This window comes from Lygodium microphyllum, chromosome 18 (genome assembly GCF_053477565.2).
Source record: "Lygodium microphyllum isolate KBCC chromosome 18, Lygodium_microphyllum_v1.1.10, whole genome shotgun sequence".
NCBI lineage: Eukaryota > Viridiplantae > Streptophyta > Polypodiopsida > Schizaeales > Lygodiaceae > Lygodium > Lygodium microphyllum.
The window spans coordinates 106,426,858-106,439,932 of NC_141152.1; positions in this window are offsets into that span (position 1 = coordinate 106,426,858).

A 13,075-nucleotide genomic window follows, 5' to 3' on the forward strand; every position below is an offset into this window, starting at 1 on the left:
GGTACTGCAGGACTGCACTAGTATGGCAGGGCATAAAGGCAAAAATAAGGTCCAGGAAGACTATGCACAGCAAATCAGGGATTCTATGATGGAAAGCACACTTCAAGAGAACCCTGAAGAGCCTCAACAAGGAGAGATTAGTATACTCAATGACGCTTTGTGTGCCCATGAACTAAAACATAAGGAACGTCATGAGACTATTTTATCAGCAATGGAGCATATGATTTTATCATTTGATCAAACGAAGTCTACTATTAAGAAGATGATGGAATCAACTAACCGAACCAATGCTTCCATTGATAAGTTGGTAGAATCTAATGCCCAACTTATGGCACAATTTTCTCAACTCATGCAGTCACAAAAGGGATCAAAAGAAGCAAATGAGAAGGCTTGTTCAAATAGTGACCCCTCAGTTCCACTTCAGCCATCCAACCAAAATGGTTATGGAGATGGGATCATAGGAAGAAGAGGCATACCCAATAGTCAATATGAAGTGGGAGAAGCTTCACAAAGGCATGATGACTATTTGGGCAGTTTGAACGGTGCCAATACTCAAGCTTTTGGACTGCATACTCAGCATTCTAGGGGTGCTTTACCAACAGGAAGATTACATGGTAATTCTCAGCCACCTGTTGGAAGATTTCAATCTCATTTTGGGGGTTCTGTACTTAGAAATTCCGATCAGCCAGTTTTGGGACAGCAACCTTTCCATGATAGAGAATTCAAGGATAAAATTGTTTTATCCAAATTCAATGGCCAATCATCTTCTCCATCAGAATTAGAGGAATGGACATCTAAGATGGAGTCTTATTTTGACATATTCCCTAAAACTGATGATATGAAGATACACTTTGCCTCCTTGCACTTAGAAGGATTTGCCCACACTTGGTGGAGGTATATCAAGAAAGAGAATGTACTTATTGAGAATTGGGAAGCTTTCAAGGCACTTATGGCTGAAGTCTTTGTTTCACCTCTTGAAAAAGAGAAGTTAGAACGAAGATGGTATGCTTTGGAACAAAGGGGCCTAAGTGTAAGAGAATATACAAACCAATTCCTCAACTTGACCATGTATGTGGAAAACATCAGTGATGAGGCCAAGCTACACAAGTTCATGTATGGTTTAGAACCATCCTTGTCAGAGCTGATGTTATGGCGCAGAATCCTACTTCACTTTTCAAGGCTATTGAGCTTGCAGAGTGCTTTGGAAGGAAGTATAGGAAAGAGTCTTCATTTCAGCCAAGTTATGGACAGCCAAGGACTGTTTTAAAGCAAGGGCAAGTTGGTAACAATTATGGCAGCAATCATATGCCTAGTGGGAGCTTACGGATACCAACTTATCCTCCATTTAATGCTTCTAGGCTTCAAAGCAATTTCAGGACAGCAAACAGTCCAAAGGTTGAATTTAAGCAAGGTGACAATAAGCCTAAGTCTACTTCAGCCAATACAAATTTCAGAAATATTCCCATGGATCTTTACAAGGAAAGAAAGGACAAAGGCTTATGCTTCAAGTGTGGAGAAAAGTATACTCCTGACCATGCTTCAAAGTGTGTATACAAAAATGCCAAGCCAAAAATTCAGAGTATGCTAGTTCTTGAGGACCTTGAAAATGACATAGATGAAGTTAATGCAGTCACAATCAATGCTGAAAATGAAGATTTCGAGGATGATGGTGGACAGGAGTACTTCTATGATCCATCTGACTCTTTTCCTTTTGATCCAGGCGGTGATATCCCATTTGATCCTGGTGGATTTTGTAATGAGTTGCCTGCTGCCACTAATTGTTCTATCTCTATGGATGCTTGGACGGGATCTAAGAACCCTAATACACTTCGTATGAAGGGAAGCATATGTGAAAAGCCAGTGTTCATCCTGATAGATAGTGGCAGTACCCACAGTTTTGTCAATAAATCCATTATGTACAAGTTGAATTGTGTTTCCACAGACTTACAGCAGCCCATTAGAGTACAAGTGGCTAATGGTGAAGAGGAAATCAGCACACAGATTTGCCCACAGGTTTCTTTGCAGATGGCTGAAAATTTTGAAGTCAAAGTAAACCTGATCACTTTGAAAATGGGGCCCATAGATATTGTACTTGGTTGTGATTGGTTGATGACCTTAGGCAGGATTACTATGGATTTCTCATAGTTATATATGGAGTTTTTCTCCAATAGACAGCTCATCCGTTTACAGGGGATCCCTAGTAAATCTGATTTTCAGCTTATCACCATTCAACAACTCAAGAAAGAGTACAAGAAGCGCTCACAGATATTTGTATTGCATTTGAACAAAGAAGCACAGGATCAGCCTAATAATTCAGCAAACCATCCAGCCTTGACAGCTCTTCTTGAGGAGTATAGAGATTTATTTGAAGTACCTACTTCATTGCCTCCTAAGAGAGCGGTGGATCACCCCATTGATTTGGAACCCAACTCAAAGACGATCAATAAGCCACCTTACAGATTATCAAAATGTGAACGAGAGGAAGTAGCCAAGCAAATCAAAGAGCTTCTTGAAATGGGATTCATTGAACCAAGTTCTTCACCGTATGCATCCCCAGTCCTGTTAGTCAAAAAGAAAGATGGATCTTTCAGATTGTGCATTGACTACAGGGATCTCAATAAGATAACAGTGAAGAACAGGTATCCTATATCCAGGATAGATGATTTGCTTGATGAGCTTAAGGGGGCTCGATTCTTCACGAAGATTGATTTGAGATCAGGGTATCATCAGATTCGCATGAGAGGGTGATGAAGTCAAGACTGCTTTTAGGACTGATCGTGGGCTCTACCATTTCTTGGTGATGCCATTCGGCCTTACAAACGCTCCAGCTACCTTTCAAAGCCTGATGAATAAGATTCTACAACCTTTCCTCTTTTAGTTTGTTTTGGTGTTCTTCGACGACATTTTGATCTACAGCAAGACTTTTCAGAATCATTTGTCGCATATGAGGAAGGTTTTTGATGTGTTGAGACATCATAAGCTTTTTGCTAAGGAGAAGAAGTGTTCTTTCATGCAGACTGAAGTGGAATACTTGGGACATATAGTCAGTGAAAAAGGAATACATGCTGATCCCAAGAAGGTGCAATGCATAAAAGATTGGCCAACGCCTACTACTACTACCTCTCTTAGAGGATTTCTTGGTCTATCTTCATTCTATCGCAGATTTATAAAGCATTATGCGACAATTGCAGCCCCTTTAACTGACAGGTTGAAGAAAGAGGCTTTCTTTTGGGATGCTCTTGCAGATAGCAGCTTCAACCAGTTAAAGGAATTACTTACCACTGCTCCTATTCTTGTATGCCCGGATTTCTCTAAAGAGTTTACTATACAGTGTGATGCTAGTGGCCGTGGCATTGGGGCTGTTTTGCTTCAGGAGCATGGAGTAATTGCATTTGAAAGCCGTAAGCTTACTGATAAGGAGATGGCCATGAATGTTTATGATCAGGAAATGTTGACTATTTTGTATGCAATCAAGAAATGGCACCATTACTTATATGGCAGCCGATTCAGAGTACATAGTGATCATCGCGTACTCAAGTATTTCCTTACTCAGTCAAACCTTACTCCAAAGCAACGACGATGGGTAGCAACATTACAAAATTATGACTTTGACATCACTCATACAAGGGGCAAAGATAACATAGTGGCTGATTCTCTCTCTCGTATGTGGGCCTGCAAAGTATCAGCCATGACGGAATTACATAGTGATTGGATTGAAGAGCTACAAGAGGCATATCTCTTAGATGAGGAATTCAGCCAAATCTTTCAGAAATTACAGCAAGGTCTTATGGAAGAAAACTCACATTACCAGCTTAACAATGGTCTTATTTGGTGGAAGGGCAAGATTGTTATTCCCTCTACTTCTTCTTTCAAGCGAAAAATTATGGAGGAGATGCATTCTTCGCCTTTAGCTGGACACTTGGGAGTTTTCAAGACTTATGACAGGATCAGCAAGAGCTTTTATTGGAAAGGACTGTGGAAAGATGTCAAGGACTTCGTTATGAAGTGTATGCCTTGTCAGCAAAATAAGGATAGCACCCATAAGCCAGGGGGTTTATTGCAGCCATTGCCTATTCCTACGGGTAAATGGACTCATATTACTATGGACTTTATCACTTGCTTACCTACTACCAAGAAGGGGTGGAATAGTATTTATGTGGTGGTTGACAGACTCACCAAAGCAGCTCATTTTATCCCAACAAAAATTCAGTTTACTGCTTCTCAGGTGGCCAACCAGTTTATGGAGCATATTTTCAGATTGCATGGATTACCGCAGGTGATTGTCCATGATAGGGACTCAAAGTTTATGAGTAACTTTTGGCAAGCGGTATTTACATCTATAGGTACCAAGTTGGCTCCATCTACGGCTTATCATCCCCAAACTGATGGACAGACAGAGAGAGTTAATAAATGGTTGGAGACTTATCTTCGCCATTTTTGCTATGATGTCCAAACCTCATGGGATTCTTGGTTACACCTGGCTGAGTTTGCTTATAATAATTCCACTCATGCGAGCATAGGAGTTTCACCCTTTGAGGCTTTGTATGGTTACAAGGTGCCCCTACCCACAGTCATTTTTAACGAAAAGATCAACCCTCATGGGAAGGAAGAGTTGGAAAGAATGCAAACCCTTCTTCAGCAATGTAAGGTGAATCTAAGGAAGGCTCAAGATCAGATGAAGATGTATGCTGATGAGAAGAGGAGGCCTTTAGAGTTCCAGGAAGGAGAGCTGGTTTTGTTTAAGGTGCCCAAATCCAAGTACTCTACATTGAAAGATGGATCCAGTAATAAGCTTGCCCACAGATTCTATGGCCCTTACAGGATCCTTAAGCGGATTGGAGATTTGGCATACAGACTAGAGCTTCCCTCTTCTACAAAGATTCATAACGTCTTCCATGTTAGTCAGCTCAAGCCCTATTATGGTGATCCAGTGGATTTAGTTGATGAGCTGCCACCTATTGATGAAGATGGTATCGTTTAGTACATCCCAGAGGCTGTTATAGGTCAGCGTGAAAAGAAGCTTCGATCACGTTCTATTGTGGAATATTTGATTAAATAGAGAGGTTTACCCTCTGAAGAGGCTTCTTGGAGACCTGATTCAATATTGGATGAGTATCCATATTTGAAGGATACATTGGTGGCTGAAGCCTATTGCTTATGGAGCTAGTATTGGTGCAGACTGGTTCAGGACAGCACGCTGTTTTAGAACAGTTTTTGTCGTACTTCATTTTCAGAATTGAGCTATCTACATGAGCTTAAAGTACTCTTCAAGAGCTTCGATTTGATATGTGGTACACCTCATTTGGACACTTCTATCAAAAGTTATGGCAGATTTGGTCCAGCAGGGACTGTTATTTCAGCAAGCTGTCTACTTTCTTCTGGAACTATTTGTTGAAGATTCTATGGCTCCAATGGCTTCTAAAGTTCTTCAAATCATGTATATAGTGGAGTTCTCTTTCCGTTCATCATATTCAGCCCTTGTAATGATAATTCTTCACTCATTTCCCATTTGTAAAGCTGTAAAACAGAGTAGTACTCTGTTCTATCCATCTTTTCTTTAGTTCTTTCTAGGTTTGTTTTTGAGGACAAAAACTTTTGGGAAGGGATGGATTGTAAGAAGCTGGGAATACTTAGAATGCTATTAATATGCCATGTCACATTGACACTGGTATATAAGGAGAGAAGTTGTAATTTTACACATCTTTTTGACATATCAATACATTTACAATCTTTCTATCCCTTCTGGCTCCAAGCTTCCATGGCTTCTTCATCTTTCCTGTCTTTCTCTCTCCAATTCTAGTCTTTCTCTCTCCTCGTCACTCTATTTCTCTCTCTTCTTGCAGTCTTTCTCTCTCCTCTGCAGTCTTTCTCTCTCCCTAGTTCTCTCTCTGACAGTTACCTTTGGAGGCATGCAAAAAAGAAAGGAAGGGCGCCTGTTCGTGTCTTAGGAGACAAAAAGACTCAAAGATAGGTCATGCAAGAATTTCATGAAAGCCTATTGGCTGGTCATAGAGGCATATGGGGCACTTTTGCCAAAATAAAAGAGAAATTTTGGTGGCAAAACATGTAGAAAGACATTGAGCATTTTGTTGAGTCTTGTCATGTTTGTCAAATGTAGTCTATAGTTAAGCATAGACATGGGCTTCAGCCTACCTATCCTTTATCCATTCACCATAGATGGGTTATTGATTTAGTAACCATGCCTAAAGGAATTTAGAACATGAGATATCTAGTACTTGCTAGAGAAGATCTCACAAATCAAGTGGAAGGAAAAGCCTTGACAACAAAGTCTACTCAAGCTGTTTGTAGATTTTTACTTGAAGAAGTATTTTGCAGGTATGGATGTGTTGCCAAAGTAACTGCTAATAGAGGAGAATTGGATTCTCATGAGGCTCGCCATTTCTTTGCTCAATTGGGAATCAAGCTATCTCTTACATCAGTCTACAACCCTGAAGGCAATGGTAAGAGCGAAAGAGGTCATCAACCAATTTTTAAAGCTTTAGCAAAATCTTGCAAAGGAAAGATAAGGGAATGGCCTAGAATGCTACCATTCGCATTATGGTTGATAGAACTACCCATAGTGCAGTAACAGGTTATATGCCGGCTGAACTAATATATGGACAGCCACAGATTATGCCTATTGAAGAGTCCATTGTCACATGGAGTATCTTACCATGGGATGAAGGCATGAATAGAGAAGAGTTGATGACTCTGCGCATAAGGCAACTTGAAAGAAGGCCAGAAGATGTCAAGACAGCCATTGAAAGGCTGAAAACAGCAAGATTAAAGAATAAGAAGAGGTTTGACAAGCATCATCGACTCCGTCCAAGAGCTATTCAAGAGAATGATTGGGTACTTGTCTATGATAGCAGCCTGGACAATCAATATAGTACTCATAGAAAGTTAGCCAAGCGATGGTTTGGACCATATGTTGTAAAAGTAGTACATAATAATGCTACTTACTCTTTGGCTGAAATGGATGGGACCGTGATAAAAATACCAATAGCTGGGAAACGAATCAAGCTCTTCAAACGAAGAGAATCTTCAACTTATGAGCTTGATGACTTAGATATGAGCCCTCTACTTGAAGACAAGCAGGAAGAAAAAGACTTAGAGGATGAAGATGAAGATATATCAGAAAAAGACCCTCCTTAACCTGTAATCTTATGAAATGGCACATGCCGGAGGATGTGCAGGTTAGAAGGGGGTGAATGTCAAAGAGTTTATTGTTCATAATATAAATCACAGAATTCTTACGAACACAGAAAAACTTCACTAGGAGTTATATGAGGAATTTGCATACAAAATTCAGTCATTGTTACCCAACAACCAAATTAGTTACATAAGTTCTTTTGTATTTAGCATATAATTTTCAGTTGTACCATGTATATTAATGAAAAATAAGTCTATGGGAACCTACAACTTGGTCAGCTGGAAGTAATTGATGCAACTGAAACTGGGCTTTTGGAAGGATGGTAAAATTCATGCAACTGAAACCGGGCTTCCTCTTGAGCCAAACTTCGGTAACGGTGGCATGAAGAAAAGATTGGAGGATTTGGCAACAAGAACAGCCTATGCAGTTGTTAATGCAACAACCTATAACTTGGTCTTTTGGAAGGATGGTAAAATTCATGCAACTGAAACCGGGCTTCCTCTTGAGCAAAACTTCGGTAACGGTGGCATGAAGAAAAGATTGGAGGATTTGGCAACAAGAACAGCCTATGCAGTTGTTGATGCAGCAACCTATGGGGTGCAAATTGAGCCAACTAATGAAATTGTTAAAGCATGTAAAACTAATGTAAAATCTAAAGTGTGGATGCAGGCCTTGGATCGCATGGAGCAAGGCAAGGCAACCAAAGATGATTTAACCACTGCCAATCAATGCATCCGAGGAAGAACCGGTAGGACCGAGCCTGTTGATTCATTTTCAGCTTTTGCTCGGTTAGCTGAAATTAATAATCATGAAGCCATGATAGAAGAAAAGAGAAGAAGAGATGAAGATGTTGCCGGTCCTTCTTCAGGGCCAACTAGACGCGTGACAAGAAGTAAACCGGACCAGTAGAAGGCTACTGAAACTCCATCACCGCCAAAGCTTGATATGGGAGATGCTCCTCAAGCAAAGAAGACAGAAGGAAAAAGAAAAAGCAAACATTCCAGTTACAAGTTGCAGTCAGGCATAGAGACCGCAACGGATCTTAAACGGATCGTAGAAGAAAGGATTCTTGGAAGTAGAATTGAATTTACATTACGTGAAACTCTCGGAATTGCAAAACGAGGATTTCATGATATAATAATTGATGTAATTAAATGAAAAAGACAATATGTTGGTGAGGAAACTGAAGAATCTGTGCATGCTTTTTTGCAAGCACTTCATGTGTATTTGCAGGATGAAGAGAAGCTGAAAACTCAAGGGATTCGATTGGAGACAATCAAAGAATTGATTGTAGCCATATAAGCCAAAGATGAAGACATCTATGAAGCAGAAACTGAAGAAGCTATTATGGTAGGGACTTCTCAATCTAAAGTGCAGCCCATGCCTAAGAAAGAAGCTCATCTTTACAACATGCAAAAAGAAAGTGATGCTCACTTTATTCCTAGTAGTCACTACTCCCGTACACATTAGGCAAGGGCGACTACTGAAACCATTGTTAAGATCGGAGAAAAAGAAACTTCATGCATTGCCCTTATAGACCATGGCTCGGAGATTAATGTCATGTCAAGAAGTCTCTACGAGAATGGAAGATGGCCCATTGATGTGGACCCAGGATGGCGCATGAAGGCAGCCAATAACTCTTCTGGCGATCTTTATGCAGCATGCCCTTATGTACAAGTTACTATTGGTAATGTAAAAGATGAATTTCATTTCTTTGTTCAAGATTCCTGCAGCTATCCTATCATTCTTGGACAACCCTTTATTTCTGAGTCTCGTTTAGAGACAAAGGCCCTTGATGATGGTTCACGGATAAGAAGTAAGGATAATGACAAAGCTGTCCAATTCTTGACTATATATGTAAATTATCACCGGAATAGGGATCGGTTGAGAGATCATCCTGTTCTTCCTAATGCCCGAGAATTTAAGGGTTTTCGGGTAGCGCTGTTATAACTGGAGGCTATAGCAGTGCATCATGTCATAAAAAATTACCTCCACATATAAAGGAGGCAAGGCCAGAAACTAACTTGCAGGTTTTTACAACCAATAGTGTGGGTTCTTATAAACAGTTTTCAGCCATGAATAGGGCTGAAAGAAAGTATTTGTGTCATATGGAACAAGAGCTTAAGAAAATTGATGTTTTACCTAAAGATAAAGAAATTTCAGGGCTATTTTACGGACTGAATTGTAATGATACAATGGCTGAAATTTATACAGCCGTTCATGCAGAAAATCAAGCTGAAAATTAGTCCATATAGGTATGTACATTGGATATGTATGGCATAATTCAAGAATTTGCAGATTATGAAGCCTTTGGACAGCCAAACAGGGATGAAGTAAGAGTAGAAACAAAGTATAAAATAGTTGATAAAAATGTCAATCCGGTGGCTACTCCTCTACCACCTGAAAGCGAAGGACTAGCAGAAAGGGTATCCAAACAGCCAAGCCTTCATGATCCTAGAGATATTGGTCACCAATTTACATCAGAAAGTCTACGAAAGCTGAAAATTGGTGAAGACTCTTTCCTCTTGCCAGCTGAAAAGCAAATCTTCATGCAGATGTTAAAAAATCATGGCAAAGCTTTTTCATTTCATCCACATGCAATTGGCTATGTGGATCCAAGGATTGTGGCACCAATGGTGATTTTTACGGTCCCACACGTTCCTTGGAATCTTAAACCAATTCCGGTACCAAGGGCTCATTTGCCTAAGTTATTGGAACTTCTAAATAAAAAGATAAAAATGCAAATATTGGAGCCATCTTCAGCTCCATATTCCAACCGATGGTTTACCGTGCCTAAGAAGAATGGATCTTTGCGATTCATTCAAGATTTACAGCCTGTCAATAAAGTCACTATTAGAAATATTGAATCAGGGCCAATTGTTGATGAATTTGCTGAAGCTTTTGCAAGTAGAGCAATCTATTCCATGGGAGATTTGTATTCAGGCTATGACCAATTTCAGCTTGCTTTGGAAAGCCGAGGCATTACCACAATGAAGACGCATCTTGGCTTAGTCCGCATGTGTACTCTACCTCAAGGGGCTACAAATTCAGTAGCTCACATGATGAATGCCATACATAAAGTATTAAGAGATGATATTCCCCAATTAACTCTTCCATTCCTTGATGATGTACCAATCAAAGGATGTGAAGTTCATGAGAAAAATGAAGAACTCAATGAACTTGGATGTCGCAAGTTTGTTTCCGATCATATTAATGATTGTGCTCAAATCTTGTCTAAATTAGAAGAAGTCCATCTTACTCTTTCAGGTGCTAAATCTCTTTTTGGAGTTGAAGAAGTTCTTGTGGTCGCGCATATGTGTGGTCCATATGGCCGAAAGCCTTCTCTATCCAAGATTGATGCTATCAGCAAAATGCAGGAAATATGTACAAATGTTTCAGAGGTGAGAAGATTTCTTGGTGCATGTGTCTTCTACCTTACTTGGATACCACATTTTGCTCATGTTGCTGAAAGTCTTTATCAACTGCGAAGAAAATGCCAAAGGTTTACAAGGGAAAAAAAGCATACTCAAGCTATTCGGAAACTGAAGAAATTGCTGATTTCAGCTCCCACTTTAAAGAGAGCTAATTACTCTAATGGACAGCCTATTATACTCACAGTGGACACAAGTCCTATTGGAATAGGATAGGCAGTTGGTCAAGACGACCTTAAAGGCAACAGATATGCAATCCGCTTTAGAGCGAAGGTTCTTAATGAACAACAAAGAACATATGCTCAAATCAAAAGAGAACTTTGGGAAGTAGTAACTGCATTGAAATGTGACAGGAAGTACTTCATGGGCGCACACGTAATAGTTGAAATAGATTGCCTTCCACTCTTAGGCATGATTGCCAACTGTTCCACTCCGGACATAGCCATGCTAAGATGGATAGCCTATATTAAATCCTTAAATCCTGATTTGAAACATATTGCAGGAAGAGATAATCCAATTGCTGACATGCTTTCGCGTGCAAGATATAAGGATGAAGAAGAAATGATGGATGAAGAAGAATCAGAGTCTATAAATAATGCTGTAAATGTAGGTACAAATCTGAAAACAGCAAGTACAGCTGAATCTAATGATGATTCAGCAATCAAAAATGCAGCTACAACAATAATTGCAGCAAGTACAACAGGTTCAGCTGCTAAAACAAATTTTACATCAGCAAGGAAGGATGAAACAACCAAGCATGCTCAATGTTTTGTTATGGTTTGTTCACACTTGAAAGAAGAATATTATGCAGATGATTGGCTAAAAATTGGTCAATTTTTTAGCACTATGACAAAGAAGGAAGATTGGTCTATTGAAGAGTTCAAGAGAATTAAGAGAAAAGCTTATGGCTTTTTTGTTAAAGATGGTTATCTTTGGAGGTATGCGAAAAAGAAAGGAAGGGCGCCTGTTCGTGTCTTAGGAGACAAAAAGACTCAAAGATAGGTCATGCAAGAATTTCATGAAAGCCTATTGGCTGGTTATAGAGGCATATGGGACACTTTTGCCAATAAAAGAGAAATTTTGATAGCAAAACATGTATAAAGACATTGAGCATTTTGTTGAGTCTTGTCATGTTTGTCAAATATACTCTATGGTTAAGCATAGAGATAGACTTCAACCTACCTATCCTTTATCCATTCACTATAGATGGGTTATTGATTTTGTAACCATGCCTACAGAAATTTGGAACATGAGATATCTAGTACTTGCTAGAGAAGATCTCACAAATCAAGTGGAAGGAAAAGCCTTGACAACAAAGTCTACTCAAGCTGTTTGTAGATTTTTACTTGAAGTATTTTGCAAGTATGGCTGTGTTGCCAAAGTAACTGCTGATAGAGGAGAATTGAATGCTCATGAGGCTCGCCATTTCTTTACTCAATTGGGAATCAAGCTATCTCTTACATCAGCCTACAACCCTCAAGGCAATGGTAAGAGCGAAAGAGGTCATCAACCAATTCTTAAAGCTTTAGCAAAATCTTGCAAAGGAAAAATGAGGGAATGGCCTAGAATGCTACCATTCGCATTATGGGCTGATAGAACTACCCATAGTGCAGTAACAGGTTATATGCCGGTTGAACTAATATATGGACAACCACCGATTATGCCTATTGAAGAGTCCATTGTCACATGGAGTATCTTACCATGGGATGAAGGCATGAATAGAGAAGAGTTGCTGACTCTGCACATAAGGCAACTTGAAAGAAGGCCAGAAGATATCAAGACAGCCATTGAAAGGCTGAAAACAACAAGATTAAAGAATAAAAAGAGGTTTGACAAGCATCATCGACTCCGTCCAAGAGCTATTCAAGAGAATGATTGGATACTTATCTATGATAGCAGCCTGGACATTCAATATAGTGCTCATAGAAAGTTAGCCAAGCGATGGTTTGGACCATATGTTGTAAAAGTAGTACATAATAATGCTACTTACTCTTTGGCTGAAATGGATGGGACCATGATAAAAATACCAATAGTAGCTGGGAAACGAATCAAGCTCTTCAAACGAAGAGAATCTTCAACTTATGAGCTTAATGACTTAGATATGAGCCCTCTACTTGAAAACAAGTAGGAAAAAAAAGACTTAGAGGATGAAGATGAAGATATATCAGAAGAAGACCCTCCTTAACCTGCAATCTTATGAAATGGCACATGCCAGAGGATGTGCAGGTTAGGAGGGGGTGAATGTCAAAGAGTTTATTGTTCATAATATAAATCATGGGATTCTGAGGAACACAGAAGAACTTCACTAGGAGTTATATGAGGATTTTGCATACAAAATTCAATCATTGTTACCCAATAACCAAATTAGTTACATAAGTTCTTTTGTATTTAGCATATAATTTTCAGTTGTACCATGTATATTGATGAAAAATAAGTCTATGAGAACCTACAACTTGGTCAGCTGGAAGTAATTGACAGTCTGCAAGATAAA